Source organism: Myotis lucifugus, unplaced genomic scaffold (genome assembly GCF_000147115.1).
Source record: "Myotis lucifugus unplaced genomic scaffold, Myoluc2.0 scaffold_577, whole genome shotgun sequence".
In the NCBI taxonomy this organism is placed as follows: Eukaryota; Metazoa; Chordata; class Mammalia; order Chiroptera; family Vespertilionidae; genus Myotis; species Myotis lucifugus.
In genome coordinates, this window is record NW_005871625.1 from 43983 (window position 1) to 59847 (window position 15865).

Below are 15865 nucleotides of genomic sequence, written 5' to 3' on the forward strand. Positions count from 1 at the left end.
AAACTGAAATTGTCTACATAATCTACCAGATCACACTTGCAAAAAGCAACATGCCCAGTGTTGAGAGAAATTTTTAGTGGTTCAGGTTTTAAAAATGAGAAATTCATTTCCTTTCTTCTCTGTGCTGACCAAACCATGTAGCCTGAAATTAGGACAGATTGAACAAATATTTTCTTGGCTAAGACTATACTATATTGTTCCCCCCCCCCAAAAAAAGCAAGTTCTTTTCAATACTAATGCAGTGCTTCTGACATGAAAGTAGCCCTGATTTCATTCTAATTCCACAACCTCCTATCCAAGCAGGGCATAAATCAACTAGTTTGCAATGCTGCAGTATCAGCAACCATCGTGGGACTGGGAAAAGATCCTATACTGGGTACTCAGGCTACATGCATACAAGAGAGCTAAGACTTGCTTAATAATTACTCAGTGCAAAATGAACCACTAAAATGGCATAAAATGAAGCCCAAACGACTATGTAAGAATCAACATCCACCACACATGCAAAGAATCCTTGAGAAATCTTATGGTCCTAGAAAACAGGGCCAGACCAATGGTCAGATATCCCAGGCAGGCCAACATCGAACAACATCAAGCTGAGGGGAGGCAAAGAAGAAGCACATAGACCAGTGGTTCTCAACCTTGGCTGCACATTAGAATCACCTGAGAATCTTTTTAAAATCCTGATTTCTGGGCCTCATCCTCAGGAAATTCTGTTTCTTTGTTACTAATTTTGTGGCCCCACCCCATAACAAAGAAACAGAAATTCCGAAGAATGAGGCCCAGAAATCAGGATTTTAAAAAGATTCCCAGGTGATTCTAATGTGTAGCCAAGGTTGAGAACTAACAGAGTGTTGCCCAGAAAAGTTAACCAGTCCAGACCAGGTTCAGCTACTGCCTTCTATTGTTACACAGACTCACAGATGTACGCATAACTCAGAGACCAGTCACAAACATTTATTAGTGTTGTCCACAGAATTCAAGCTATTCTTCCATCTTTAAAATGTCCACAGTGAGTTTGTGGACAAATATTTTCTATAAAACTTAATATAATAAAGCAAGTTTTAGTACATCAGTTCTAGGAGAAGATTTTACTCATTTCTGAAACTGACACATTTTCTTAGAAAAAAATTATCTGTTGCAAACTCAATGTGTTAGAAATGTCACAACAAAATACAAGGTTTTAGTCTAATCTTAATTGTTTGATGTTTAATAAAGTTCACTGGGAAGTAAAGGCCTTTGTGTTTTTCCCTGAGATTTCTCTCATTTTTAATGAGGTTGTCTGATCATTCAGGATCATTGGTAGAAGTTGCCTTCCTCATGTGAGTTGTATAATATACAATGACAGATTGAATTATGATAGATCTTCTGACATTTATTATATTTACAGAGTTTGTGAACCCTCAAAGGAAAAAAAGACACCTATTAAGAAGAGCTTCTGGTGGCTACTTTGGCTCAAACAAACAAACAAAAAAAGCAGAGCCAGCAGCCATTTCTGCACAGGGGACTTTTATGCAAACTGCTCAGCACTAAACTGCCATTGGCTGAGCCAGCTCTTATGATGGTTTCCTGGAATCCTATTTCTACCAATTGGATTGAGGCTTTCTCCATTCAATCAGAGCAGCTCTATTCTGACCAATCAGGACCAGTGCCTTTGGACCAAACTGTGAGGATTTGGATGCCTCATGTGCAAGAGGACAGACCAATCAGGGACCAGAGGCAGGGACTTCTGTCCATTTAAGCCAGCTTCCCTCTGGCTTGGGGAGCGAACTTTCCACTGAAGACCGTTTTTCCCCAGCTACAATAGAAACATGGGAGATGCCTCGTTGGAGCAGACCAGAGCTGCCTGGCCAAAGAAAGTCCTGGCCCAAGGGTGACGAAGCCCCTGCTGTTTTCACAGCTGCACTGCATCACAACTGAGCTATTCCTCAGCTGTGCTATTTTCACAGCCATGCTATAGCACTGAGGCAAGTTTCCTTCCTCACTGCACCCCAAATCAGGGATTCCTGTTGGTGCTGAATTGGCACCAACGACCGAGGGTTAACAGGTTTAACTTCATTCTAACAGAGTTAAATAAATTATATGCATTTAACCAATACACCAAATCTTTAAGAGCTCAACACAGTACAAATGTAATTCCTGTTTTTTTTTTAAAAAAAACTAACAGGGGAAGATTTGTTAGTGGAAAATTGTTTCATCACTACCTTGTACTCTATACTCAATATACAACACACAAGTCTGCCTTGCAAATTTCTCCATTCCAGTATGAATAACACGGAAGAGGAAGAATGCAATTTTTAAAGGCTAAACTTAGCTGACATGTAATAGCTTAATAACCCATGGCCAGCCCCACCTGGATGAAAGGCAGATTGGGAAATTTAGACATCCTTGTGCCTATTAGAAGAGGAAATAGTTAAAGGAAACAATTTGCAGTCTGTGTGACATGACCTTCTCCACTGTGTGTTTTAATAATCAGTTTCTTCAGAACTTCCCAAAGGCATTACATGGAAGGTTTTTCTCTCTGGTGTGCCTTCTGTTATAATGTACTCGAAGAACTGCCTTACGAGCGAAAGTTTTCCCACATTCATTACATTCATGTGGTTTCTCCCCTGTGTGAATTCTCTGGTGCTCTCTGAGAGTTGAACTGTGGGCAAAAGCTGTCCCACATTCATTACACTCATAGGGTTTCTCCCCTGTGTGAATTCTCTGATGTGATCTTAGACCAGAAATACGGGCAAAAAACTTCCCACATTCACTGCATTCATACGGTTTCTCACCTGTGTGAATTCTCCGATGGGTACTGAGGTTTGTCTTACGGGAAAAAGTTTTCCCACATGCATTACATTCATAGGGTTTCTCCCCTGTGTGAATTCTCTGATGTGCACTGAGGTGTATCTTCCTGGAAAAAGTTTTCCCACATGCATTACATACATAGGGTTTCTCCCCTGTGTGAATTCTCTGATGTGTACTGAGATGTGATGTCTTGGAGAAAGTTTTCCCACATGCAATACATTCGTATGGCTTCTCCCCAGTGTGAATTCTTTGATGTACTCGGAGGGCTGAATTATGCGTGAAACTTTTCCCACATGCATTACATTCATACAGTTTCTCACCTGTGTGAATTCTCTGATGTGTTCTAAGGGTTGAATTATGGGCAAAAGACCTCCCACAATCACTACATTCATACAGTTTCGCACCTGTGTGAATTCTCTGATGAGTACCGAGGTGTGTCCTCTGGGGAAAAGTTTTCCCACATGCATTACATTCATAGGGTTTCTCCCCTGTATGAATTCTCTGATGTGCACTGAGGTGTGTCTTGTTAGAGAAAGTTCTCCCACATGCAATACATTCATGGGGCTTTTTGCCTGTGTGAATTCTCTTATGTGCTCTGTGATGTGATGTCTTAGAGAAAGTTTTCCCACATTCAATACATTTATTTGGTTTCTCCCCTGTGTGAATTCTCTGATGTTCTTTGAGCTGTGCCATCCTGGAGAATGATTTCCCATATTCATTACTTTGATAGAGTTCCACCTCTGTGTGTGTTCTCTGATGTACTAAGAGGGCGCACTTCTTGTAAGATTCCCCACATTCATTGTTATAAGGTTTCTCTTTTGTGTGAACTGTCAGATGTTCACTGAGGTTTGACATCTGACAGGAAGTTTTCTCACATTCATTATATTCATAGAGACAGGCCCCCATATGAGTTCCAGGATAATGACTAGTGTGTGAATTTGAACAGAAGAATTTCCCACACTCCTCACATTCACAAGTCTTCTCCTCTGAGTGGGTCCTCTGTTGCTGAATGAGGTGTGCTTTCTGGTAAAAGAACTTCCTGCATTCATTACTTTCAAATGCCTTCTCTCCTATGTCATTTTCCTGATGTACACTGAAAAGTGAGTTTTGATGCAAGGATTCCCCACGTTTACCACATTGGTAGAATTTCTCTTCTGTCTGAGTTCTCTGAAGTATTGTAAGGTCTAAGTCCTGGTAGGAGGCACTTGTACATCCATTAAAAACACAGACCTTGTCTCCAGTTTGTGTCTTCTGATGTACCAGATGGGCTGAGCTTTGGGTCAAGTTTTCTTCACATTTACTGCTTTCAAAAGCACCATGTCTTGTAACAGTTCTCTGAGGTTGAATGAGGAGTAAATTCCTGTTGAAATTATTTCCACTTTCATTACATTCATAGTGTGTCACAGTCATCTGAACTTCATCGTATTCCTCAATGGTGGCTTTGTCACAGGATCTCCCACATTCATTAAGATCAAAGCATTTCTCCCTTGAACCAGTTCGCCTGTGGTTAAACAGAGTTGCGTTATCACAGCTTTTCCAAAATACATCATCCTTACATGATTCCTTTCCTATTAGGGAAATTTTAACTATAACACAGACAACAGTGTTATCATGTAAACCTTTTCCAAATTCATTACATTCAAGAGGTTGCTCCAGAGTTGGAAATTTCAGATGATCTTTTTATGACTGAGAGCGTTCATATTTTTATACTCCTAAGGCCTCTCTTCAGGATGAGCTTTCTCATGTTTGATATCAAGCTGCGACTTTTCACATATATTTATGTAATCAACCAGCTTTCTTGAATAGTTCCTATCATTAATAAGTAAGTCAGAAACAAGTGGCACCTTCATTCTACGTGAGTCACATTCACAGGACATTTTTCCTGAATAATCTGCAGTTAATCCGGATTAATTGGTTTTCCTAAAACTATCTGCCTTTCTTTACTCAGTGGTTTATTATAAATGAATATTACTTGCCAAAGAGGTTTCTCTTGTTTTTCCTGGTTCTCCTCAATGTGGACATCAACTTTGTAATATCCTAAAATTAGAAACATTGAAAACATCTTATGAATCTTACATTTCTTATTATGAGGAGCTTATAATCATGTTTTGTTATGCTTTGTATTGTTTCTAGTCATGTTTTCAAAGATTAATAATTCATGCGCACATACAGAAACACAAGACACACACTCTTTCTCTCTGCTCATCCAAGTTGTTTTAAAAAACAGAATTATTCCCAGTGCTAGCCAAAATGGAGCAGCCCCATTCTTCCAGGTCCTCCCTCTCGCAATTAAAAAATCCCTAAGGAAAAACCTCTCAGCAAAGTGGGAATAGAGGGATCATGCCTCAACATAATAAAAGCCATATGTGACAAACCTACAGCCAACATCATACTAAATGGGCTAAACTAAAATCATTTCCCCTAAGAACAGGAATGAGACAGGGATGTCTGCTTTCACCATTCTTGTTCAACATAGTACTAACATATAGCGATCAGACAAGAAGAAAAAACAAAAGGCATCCAAGTTGGAAAGGAGAAAGTAAAACTGTTATTATTCACAGATGATATGATATTGTACATAGAAAACCCTAAAGACTCCATCAAAAAAACAATTTTGAGGGGTGTGGGAAGAGACTGGACAGAAATCTTACACCTATGGATGAGGACAGTGGCGAGGGCTAAGTGGGAACCAGATGGAGGGGAGCTATGGGAGGAAAAAAGAGGGACATCTGTAATAATCTGAACAATAAAGATTTATTTAAAGAAAAACGACTAAATTTAATAAATGAATTTGAAAGTGTAGAGGGAAACAAAATTAATACCCAAATATCGATGGCATTTTTATATACCAACAATAAAATCTCAGAAAGAGAAACAAAAAACAATCCCAGTTATTATTGCAACAAAAAAAATTAAGATACTTAGGAATAAACTTAACCAAGGAGGTAAAACACCTGTACTTGGAAAACTACGGGATGCCGATAAAGAGCTAGAGGAAGATATACACAAGCAGAATATACTGTGTTCATGGATTGGTAGAATCAACATTCTTAAAAATGTCCATACTGCCCAAAGCACTCTATAAACTCAATGCAACCCGAATTAAAATACCAACAGCATAGTTCACAGATCTAGAACAAACACTCCAAAAATTCATAGGGAACAAAAAAGACCCCAAATAGCCGCAGCAATCCTGAGAAAGAACAAAGTTGAAGGAATCACAATACCAGGTATCAAGTTATACTACAAAGCCACTCTACTCAAAATAGTCTAGGACTGGCACAAGAACAGGCATATAGGTCAATGGAATGGAACAGAGAACCCAGAAATTGACCCAAGCCATTATGCTCAATTACTATTTAACAAAGGAGGCAAGAGCATACAATTGAGTCAAGAGAGTCTCTTCAATAAATGGTGTTGGGAAAATTGGACAGGGACATGCAAAAAAAAAATGAAACTAGACCTCAAACTTACACCATACACAAAAATAAACTCAAAATTAATAAAAGACTTAACACTTGGGTTGCGGGTGAATTTCCCGCCAAAATATAAGATGGCGGGTTAAAATGCCTATATCTTTTGAAGTATGGGTTCAATTGAAATGAAATATTTGGTAATACGCAGTTACAATCGGCCCGAGTTTACACGTTTTCCGCACTCCACCGCAAATCTATATGAACCGAGTTTAAGACGGCTCCCGCGGAGTACGCGCAATTCACGCGAGCCGACTTAACTCGTTTCCCGCAACCCAAGTGTTTTTTAAGTATAAGACATGAAACCATAAAAATCCTAGAAGAAACCAAAGGCAGCAAAGTCACAGGCATCTCTCATAGTAATATGTTTACCGATTCATCTCCAAGGGCAAAGGAAACTAAGGAGAAAATAAACAAATGAAACACTATCAAAATAAAAAGCTTCTGCACATCAAAAGAAACCAACAAAATGACAAGAGAGCTCACTGCATGGGAGAACATTTTTGCCAAAGATACATCTGATAAGGAGTTAATTTCCAAAATATACAGGGAACTCATACAACTTAACAAAAGGAAGACAAACTACCCAATTAAAAAATGGGCAGAGAACCTAAATAGACACTGATCCAAAGTGGACACATAGAAGGCCAAGAGACATATGAAAAAATGCTCAAAGTCACTAATCATCTGAGATATGCAAATCAAAACCACAATGAGATATCACCTCACACCTGTCAGAATGGCTATCACCAACAAATCAACAAAGGACAAGTGCTGGTGAGGATGTGGAGAAAACGGAACCCTAGTACACTGCTGGTGGGAATGCAGACTGGTGCAGCCACTGTGGAAAACAGTATGGAATTTCCTCAAAACATTAAAAATGTAACTCCCATTTGACCCACTTCCAGGAGTATATCCTAAGAAGCCTGAAACACCAATTTGAAAGAATGTACTAGTATGCACCCCTATGTACACAGCAATACAATTTACAATAGCTAAGATTTAGAAACAGCCCAAGTGCCCATCAATAGATGAGTGGATAAAAAACCTGTGATACATCTACACAATGGAATACCACAAAACTGTAAAAAAGAAAGAACTTTTACCATTGTAACAGCATAGATGGATCTGGATAGTATTATGAGAAGTGAAATAAGCCAGTCAGAGAAAGATATGTATCACATGATTTCTCTCATATGTGGAATCTAATGGATAAAATGATAAATTCAGAGTCATAGAAGCATGAAACAGACTGATGAATTTCAGAGGGAAGGCAGGGGTGAGGCAGATGGGAGGGGAGTGATTAACCAGGAACTTATATGTATATATGCATAGCCCATGGACAGACAATAGAGTAGTGAAGGCCTGGGAGGGGTGGGCAATAGGAACAAAGCTGTTGGTTCAGGGCACTGGTGGTCAACTCATAACAGGCAGGAGAAAACAAAACAGAAGTACAGAAAAAAGGGGGAGCAGGAATACATGGTAGGCCCAATATTACAAGTAGGAGAAATGAGAAGCAACACTTGTACAAAGTATACCCTCCAAACCCAAAGACTAAAATGCAGCAGAATTTCACATTATTATCAAATGTACACATGACTGTTCATCAAGACAGACCACATTATGGGCTATAAGACAAATATTTAAAAATTATATAAAATACAATCTCAACCCACTGAAAAATTATATTAGAAATTAGTAACATAAGGTTATCTTGAAAAATAAAAAAAATGTATTTGTACATTAATATACTTCTGATTAAATCATGGGTCACAAAGCATACCTCACAGAAAATTAAGGTATTTTAAAGTGAATGAAAACAAAAACGGTTCAAAACATAGAAATCTGTGGGATGCAGCTAAAGTAGCACTGCGATAAATCATAGCTTGAAATGTTTTATATTAGCAAAAAAAATCTCCAACCAGTTACCTAAGCTTCCACTTTAAGAAACTACACAAAGAGCCCCGGATGGATGGCTTAGTGGGTTGGAGTGTCATTCCCTATGCCAAAAGGTTGCAGTTTCAATTCCCAGTCAGGGCACATATCTAGATTGCAGGTTTAGTCCCTCATCGGGGCATGTAAGGGAGGCAACCAATCAATGTTTCTCTCTTCTCTCTCTCTCTCTCTCTCTCTCTCTCTCTCTCTCTGTCTCTCTAATCACTCTCTAAAATCAATGAACATATCTTTGGATAAGGATAAAAAAAAAACTGCACAAAGAAAAGTTAAATCTAAAGAAAGAAGAAAATAATAAAGGTTAGCAAATACAATGAAACTGAAAACAATAGAGAAAAACCAAACCAAAGCCTATTTCTTTGAAAATAAATTTTTTACATGATAAAAACGAACCAAGGACTGCTTCAATTTCTTCCATAGTTATTGGCCTATTGAGATTTTTAGATTCTTCCTGATTGAGTTTTGGAATGTTGTATTTTTCTAGGAATATGTCCATTTCCTCTAGGTTGTCTAGTTTGTTGGAGTAGAGTTGTCCATAGTATTTTTTAACAATCATTTGTATTTCTGTGGGATCTGTTGTTATTTCGCTTCTATCATTTCTGATTTGGTTTATTTGGGTCCTCTCTCTTTGCTTCTTGGTGAGCCTGGCTAGAGGTTCATCAATCTTGTTTATCCTTTCAAAGAACTAGCTCTTGGTTTCATTGATTTTATGTATTTTTTTTTTTTTTTGGTCTCTATGTCATTTATTTCTGCTTTAATCTTTATTATCTCCTTCCTTCTGCTCACTCTGGGCTTTTCTTGTTGCTCTCTTTCTAGATGGAATACTATGCTGCTGTAAAAAAGAAGGCATTCTTACCATTTGCAACAGCATGGATGGAACTGGAGAGCATTATGCTAAGTGAAATAAGCCAGTCAATGAAGGAAAAATACCACATGATCTCACTCATGTATGGATAATAAAGACCATTATAAACTTATGAACAAAAATAGATATAGAGGCAGAGCAGCCTCGAACAGACTGTCAAACTACAGCGGGAAGGCCGGGGAGGGTTGGGGGGGCAGGAGGGGAGGGTAAGAGATCAACCGAAGGACTTGTATGCATGCATATAAGCATAACCAATGGACATAAGACACTGGGGGGTAGGGGAGGCCAGGGGATTGTCAAGGGCAGGGAAAAAAGGAGACATATGTAATACTCTTTGTAATACTTTAAGCAATAAAACAATTTAAAAAAAAAACGAACCAAGGAATAACAAGGAGACACGACATCAATATCAGAAATAAATACAAGGGGGGATATAACTACAGATACAACAAACATTAAAGAGATAATAAAAGAATATTGAGAGAAACTCAATGCCCATAAATTTAACAATTTATATGAAAGAACAAATTTCGTAAAAACAAAAAACTTCCAAACTCACTCATGAAGAAAGAAAAGTCCCAAATAGATCTAGTTAAGAAATTGAATATGGGGTAAAAAAAAAAAAAAAAAAATAGTTAAAAAAAAAAAACAAAAAACAGCTCCAGGACCAAATGGTGTTAACTACTGAATTTTACCAAACATTTAAAGAAGAAATGTCTTCTACATAATCTCTTCATGAAATTACAATATTTGGATTTCCTGAATCATTTTGAGGCATGTGTCCTCACAGCAAAACCAAAGGTAATTCAAGAAAAGAAACCTACAGACCAATATCCCTCATGACAATAAATATAAAATACTAAAAACTTGTAGCTAGCCCTGGCTGGGTTGGCTCGTGGTTAGAGTGTAGGCCTGCGGAATGAAGGTTCACAGGTTCGATTCCACTCAAGGGCAAGTACCTCCATTGCAGTTTGGTTCCTGGCCCCAGTCGGGGAATGTGCAAGAGACAACCAATCGATGTCTCTCTCTCACAAAGATGTTTCTCTATCTCCATCTCTCCCTTCCATTCTGTCTCTAAAAAAAAAAAAAAAAAAAAAAAAAATCAATGGAAAAATATTCTTGGGTGAGGATTAGCAAAAAAATAAAGTAGCTAAAGGAACCCAACTATATATAAAAATAATTAATCAGGATCAAGTGGGATTCATCTCAAGAATGCAAAGTTGCCAATAGTAAAAAATCAGTCGATGTAATTCATCATATCAACTGGCTAAAATATTAATATTAATATCACACAACCACATCAATTAAGATAAAATAGTTCATTAAATTAAAAATTTCAACCATTAACCTAATAAAAGGAATCTATAAAAAGCCTATAGCTAACATCATACTTAATAGAGACTGAATGCTATAACACTAAAGATTGGAAAAAATAAAAAGGTGTTTACTCTCAAAAGCAGAAAAAGGTATTGGAGTAGAAAGGTGTCACTTCTACTATTGTAATTGGAAGTCCATTGCCATGCATTAAAGCAAGAACAAAAATGAAAGATGATGAAGTCTACGAGAGATCCCGAGTATTCTTTCTTTTAGAAAACTCCATAAACTTAAGTGTTTTCAGCAAAGTCAAAATACAGCTAATATACAAAAGCCAATAATATACAAATAATGATCAACTGGAATCTCAACTTAGATAGACGAGATAAGTTGCCATAAACCACACACACACACACACACACACACACACACACACACACACACAAAACAAAACCCAACCCCCAAAACTGGTATCTGTATGCTGAAAACTACTGATGAAAGAAAGCCTAAATAAATGGAGGGGTAAATGTTATTTATGGATTAGAATACAATATATTATTAACATGTTGATTGTCTTTTATTTGATCTATAGATTTAATGCAATCCAAGCTGAAATAAGCCAGCGTGCTTTTTTATAAATATCGAAAAGCTCATTTTAAAATTCATATAGAAAGTTGATGAACTCACACTACTCGATTTCAAAAATAAACTACTGTAGTAACATTAGTAGATGAATAAAAAATAATAAAGACACCACAAAAATATACAATCTTAGGCATACAAAGCATGTATACAAATATATATGCAAATATGCACTCATCTGTTTTTCTAAGATCATGCAAGTACTATTCAATGACAATTTTTTCAACATACAGTGCTAAAATAACTGAACACCTTTTTCAAAAATTATACCTCACACTTTCTATAAAAATGAACACTAAATGGATCACAAAATGCAAAATGTTGAATTTAAAATTTTCTAGAAAAAAAAAATCACAGGAATAAATCTGAGTTCCAGTGTTTCTAGACAGGACAACAAAAGCATGATCCTTACAAAAAATTCAAGAACGGACTTTATCAAAGTCATTGTTTAGTATTAGCCAGTCTCCTCTGAAACCATGCCAACAGAAGAACGGGGTGAGTGCCAGTACAGCCAAGTGGGGAAAGGAGTCCAGGTAAGCCACTAAACCTTTGGTGATACCCCTGGGAGGTGGAGGACAAAGCTGCCACATTAACACTGGGCAGGGGTGAGAGACCTGGCTCCCACAAGCATCTGTAATAGTAACCACCCGGTTATTTTCTCAGGTGCCAATGTCCCTTATTTAAGGACTAGAGGCCCAGTGCAGGACAATTTTGCACTGAGGGGGGGTGGGATGTCCCTCAGCCCAACCTGTGCCCTCTTGCAGTCCGGGACCCCTCAGGGGCTGTTAGCCTCCCTGGGAGCGAGCCTAAGCCAGCAGTCAGACATCCCCCGAGGGGTCCTTAGTGCTGTTCCCACGGCGCTCTGTCCCGTGCCGTGAGCCTGGCTTCTGGCTGAGCCGCCCTTCCTGTGGGAGTGCACTAACCACTAGGGAGCAGCTCCTGCATTGAGCATCTGTCTGCCCCCTGGTGGTCAGTGCACGTCATAGTGACCTGTCTTTCCACTGTTAGGTCAATTTGCATATTAGGATTTTATTAAAGGATATCTTTTTTCGCCAATCAGTATGATCCAATCAATTACATTTAGTGACTGGGAAACATGTTTGAAATTTTTTAACCTTTATGTTACACTACCTACTTAAATGCCTTCACAACAAAAATTTCAGTGAAAAACATTTACTTTAAGATGATTTTACTTTTTGCTTGAGAAACTATACTGAAACTATGACTTTTGAAATTCCTGGAATTTTTTATTAGTTTACACAAAGGCCAATAAGCACATGAAAAGTTGGTTGGCATCATTAGTGATCAGAGAAACTATTATGGACTAACTAGACGCCTAGTGCACGATATTCATGCACTCAGGGGAGTGGGTCCCCTCAGCCTAGCTTACGCCTTTACCAGTCTGGGAGCCGTCAGTCGGACATTCTTAGCGCTGCTGCGGGAGTTAGGAGAGGCTCCTTCCACTGCCACTGCGCTTGCCAGCCATCACCCTGGCTTGTGGCTGAGCGGGGTACCCCCAGTGGGAGTGCACTGACCACCAGGGGGCAGCTCCTGCACTAAGCATCTACCCCCTGGTGGTCAGTGCGTGCATAGCGACTGAACATTCGCCATTTGGTTGATTTGCATATTACCCTTTTATTATATAGGACTAGAGGCCCGGTGCACAAAACTTTGTGCACTTGGTGGGGAGGGGGGGTCCCCCAGCCCGGCCTATGCCCTCTCGCAGTCTGGGACCCCTCAGGAGGTAAGGACCTGCTGGCTTAGGCCTGCTCCCGGGTGGCAGAGGGCACGCCCAATCCCTAGGTGCACCCCCTGGTCAGGCTAAGAGCAGGGCCGATTGGGGAGTTGGGGCGCCGCCTCCTGTCATGCACAGAGCAGGGCGGATCGGGAGGTTGCTATGCCACCCTCAGTCACGCTCAGGGTAGGGCCGATTGGGGGGTTGGGGCACCGCCCCGTCACACTCAAGGCAGGGTCGATGGGGAGGTTGCGGTGCCACCCCGTCAGCACAGAGCAGGGCCAATCAGGGGGTTGGGGCACTGCCCCCTGTCACTCACAGAGCAGGACCGATCAGGGGGTTGGGGCGCTGCCCCCCTGTCACTCACAGAGCAGGGCCCATCAGGGGTTTGGGCGCTGCCTCCTGTCATGCTGATCCCGGTGCCAGGAGGCATATTACCCTTTTACTATATAGGATAGAGGCCTGGTGCACGGGTGGGGCCAGCTGGTTTGCCATGAAGGGTGTCCTGGATCAGGGTGGGGGACCCCACTGGGGTGCCTGGCCAGTCTGGGTGAGGGGCTGAGGGCCGTTTTCCGGCTGGCGGGTGACTGAAGCTCCCAACCGCTCCTTTTTTTCTTTTTTTTTTTTTTATTCTGGGCCGCCTTTAGTTCTGAGGCCTCACTGCTAAAAACATTGATACAATGTTGCGGTCTGGCTGGCTGAAGCCCGGCTGACTGAAAGCCGGTTCCTGGGGTTTTGTTTACCTTCTATATTTGCAACATAGTTGCTTAGAGTTGCAGCTGAGAGGCCGGCAAGTCAGGCGGGGAACGTTGGAGTTCGCCATCACTGGAGCAAGCAAGCCTCCCTGTTCGCTTCAGTGCATGGCTGCCGGCCGCCATCTTGGCTGACAGTTAATTTGCATAAGGATATGCTGATTAGCCAATGGGAAGGGTAGCGGAGTGACACCAATTTGCATGTTTCTCTTTTATTACTGTAGATTGCATCCCCCTTCCCAATTCACAGTTGGAAGCCTTAACTCCCAATCCTATATAATAAAAGGGTTCCTGGACTGTGAGAGGGCACAGGCCAGGCTGAGGGACTCCCCACCCCACCCCCCAAGTGCATGAATTTCGTGCACTGGGCCTCTAGTGTAACTATATTTAGAGATAAAACCTGTAGAGAGGTAATTAAGATTAAATGAAGTCATAAAGGTGGGGCCCTAATTCTATAGAAATGGTGTCCTAACATAAACAGAAAGAGCCATCAGAGCTCGTTCTCTCCAGGGGTGCAGAGGAAAAGCCATGTGAGGATACATTGAGAAGGTGCTCACCTGCAAGCCAGGAAGAGAGGCCTCACCAGAAATCTACCCTGCTGGCACCATGATTTACACTTTCAGCCTCCAGAACTGGGAGAAATATGTTTCTATTACTTAAACCACCCAGGCTATGGTATTTTGTTATGCCAGCCCAGATGACTAATATAAAAATGCAAATCAAAACCTCGGTGAGATAGCATTTCACATTCACTAGGGTTGCTATAATCAAAAGTCAGGTAATAAGGGCTGGTGAAGATGTGGAGGACCCAGACCCTCAGGTGCTGTCATTAGGAATGTAAACTGGTGCAGCCACTTTGGAAAACAGTCTGGCAGTTCCACAGAGTTACCCTATAACCCAGCAATTCCACTCCTATCTAGAATGCGAGATAAATAAAAGCATATGTCCAAGCAAACCTTGTAAATGAATGATTATATTAGCATTACTCAATAATAGCCAAAAGACAGCATCCTAAATGTCCACTGACTGAAGAATGAGCAAACAAATGTGGTATATCCAATGAAATTTATTCTTTCCATAAAAAGAATGAAATTTTAATATAAGCTATAATATGAGCCTTGTAATGCAAAGTGAAAGAAACCAATCACAAAAGAACACATAATGTGTAATTCCATTTATATGAAATGTCCAGAATAGCCAAATCCATAGAGACAAGTAGAGTAGTGGTTGCTAGGACGGCAGGCCAGAGGATAGAGAGGTAATAGCTAAATAGCATGGGGTTTCTCTCAGAGGTGAAGAAAACTGACTGTGGTGTTTGCATATATCTATGAATATAGTAAAAGCTACTGAATTAATTGTACACTTTAAATGAATCAATTATGTGATATGCTAATTATATCTCAATAAAGCTATTTAAAAGCAAAAACAACTTTCTAAAGTGTTTCCCTTAAAGGGCTAACTACCCCAAGAGTTTCTTTTTGTCTGTGCTCACCTGGGTGCGTCTGGCTTAGGAATTCTTCCTCTAAGGACCAGGGCTCTTCACCTTGCTCCAACTTTAAGATCACCGGGGGTTTGGTAATGCAATACCCTGTGAACAGAACAATTGAGGGTATATACAGAGCAGATCCATCTTTTTAGTTTCTGAAAATAAAAGTACCTATTTGCACTTTTTAATGGGAAAATAATGACACAAACATTGTTTCTATTTCTCTAAAGGTTTCAGTTACTTGGGCCTCTTAATCAAAAGCCTAAAGATTAATCTCTATACAGGATCCATGTGTTTTGAAAATTTAAAAAGAGGAAATTTATTCTAGAGGCAGTCGCAGGGGAAGGGCTGCTCACCCATGGAGACGAGGTGGCTGTAGTTCTCCAGCATCACCTCTCTGTACAGGGTCCTCTGCCCAGGACCCAGGCACTGCCACTCATCCCTGGTGAGCTCCACAGCCACGTCTTCGAATGACACTGATGCCTGTAATAACATTTCGTTCAAAAGTTCAGAATTACGTGACAAAGAAAATACCTTTGAGAACTATTATTTTCCTATTTACTCTCAAGGCTCAAAAACAGATGTCAAGGATGTCTAATTTTAACTTAATTTGTTTTTAACTATGGAGTTGTTCAAATTGGCTTCTAATGTACCATAATTCATTTACATTTATGAAATTGTAGTTTTGCTTTGTTTTTGTTAATCTTCACCCAAGGATATTTTTTCCAAAGATTTTTTAGAGCGGGAAGGGAGGGAAGGAAGGTGAGAGATATAGAAATAAAGAAGATAAAAAGAAAGATATTATTGGATGTGGGAGAAACACATTCTATTTGGTGGCTTCAGGCTAATGCA

At 39.9% G+C, this 15865-nt stretch overlaps 1 pseudogene; it reads right to left on the reverse strand.

Annotated features, from left to right (window-relative positions):
* Positions 1-936: 936 nt before the first annotated feature.
* The window catches only part of LOC102419569, a 21852-nt pseudogene continuing 6923 nt past the window's right edge, over positions 937-15865 (reverse strand).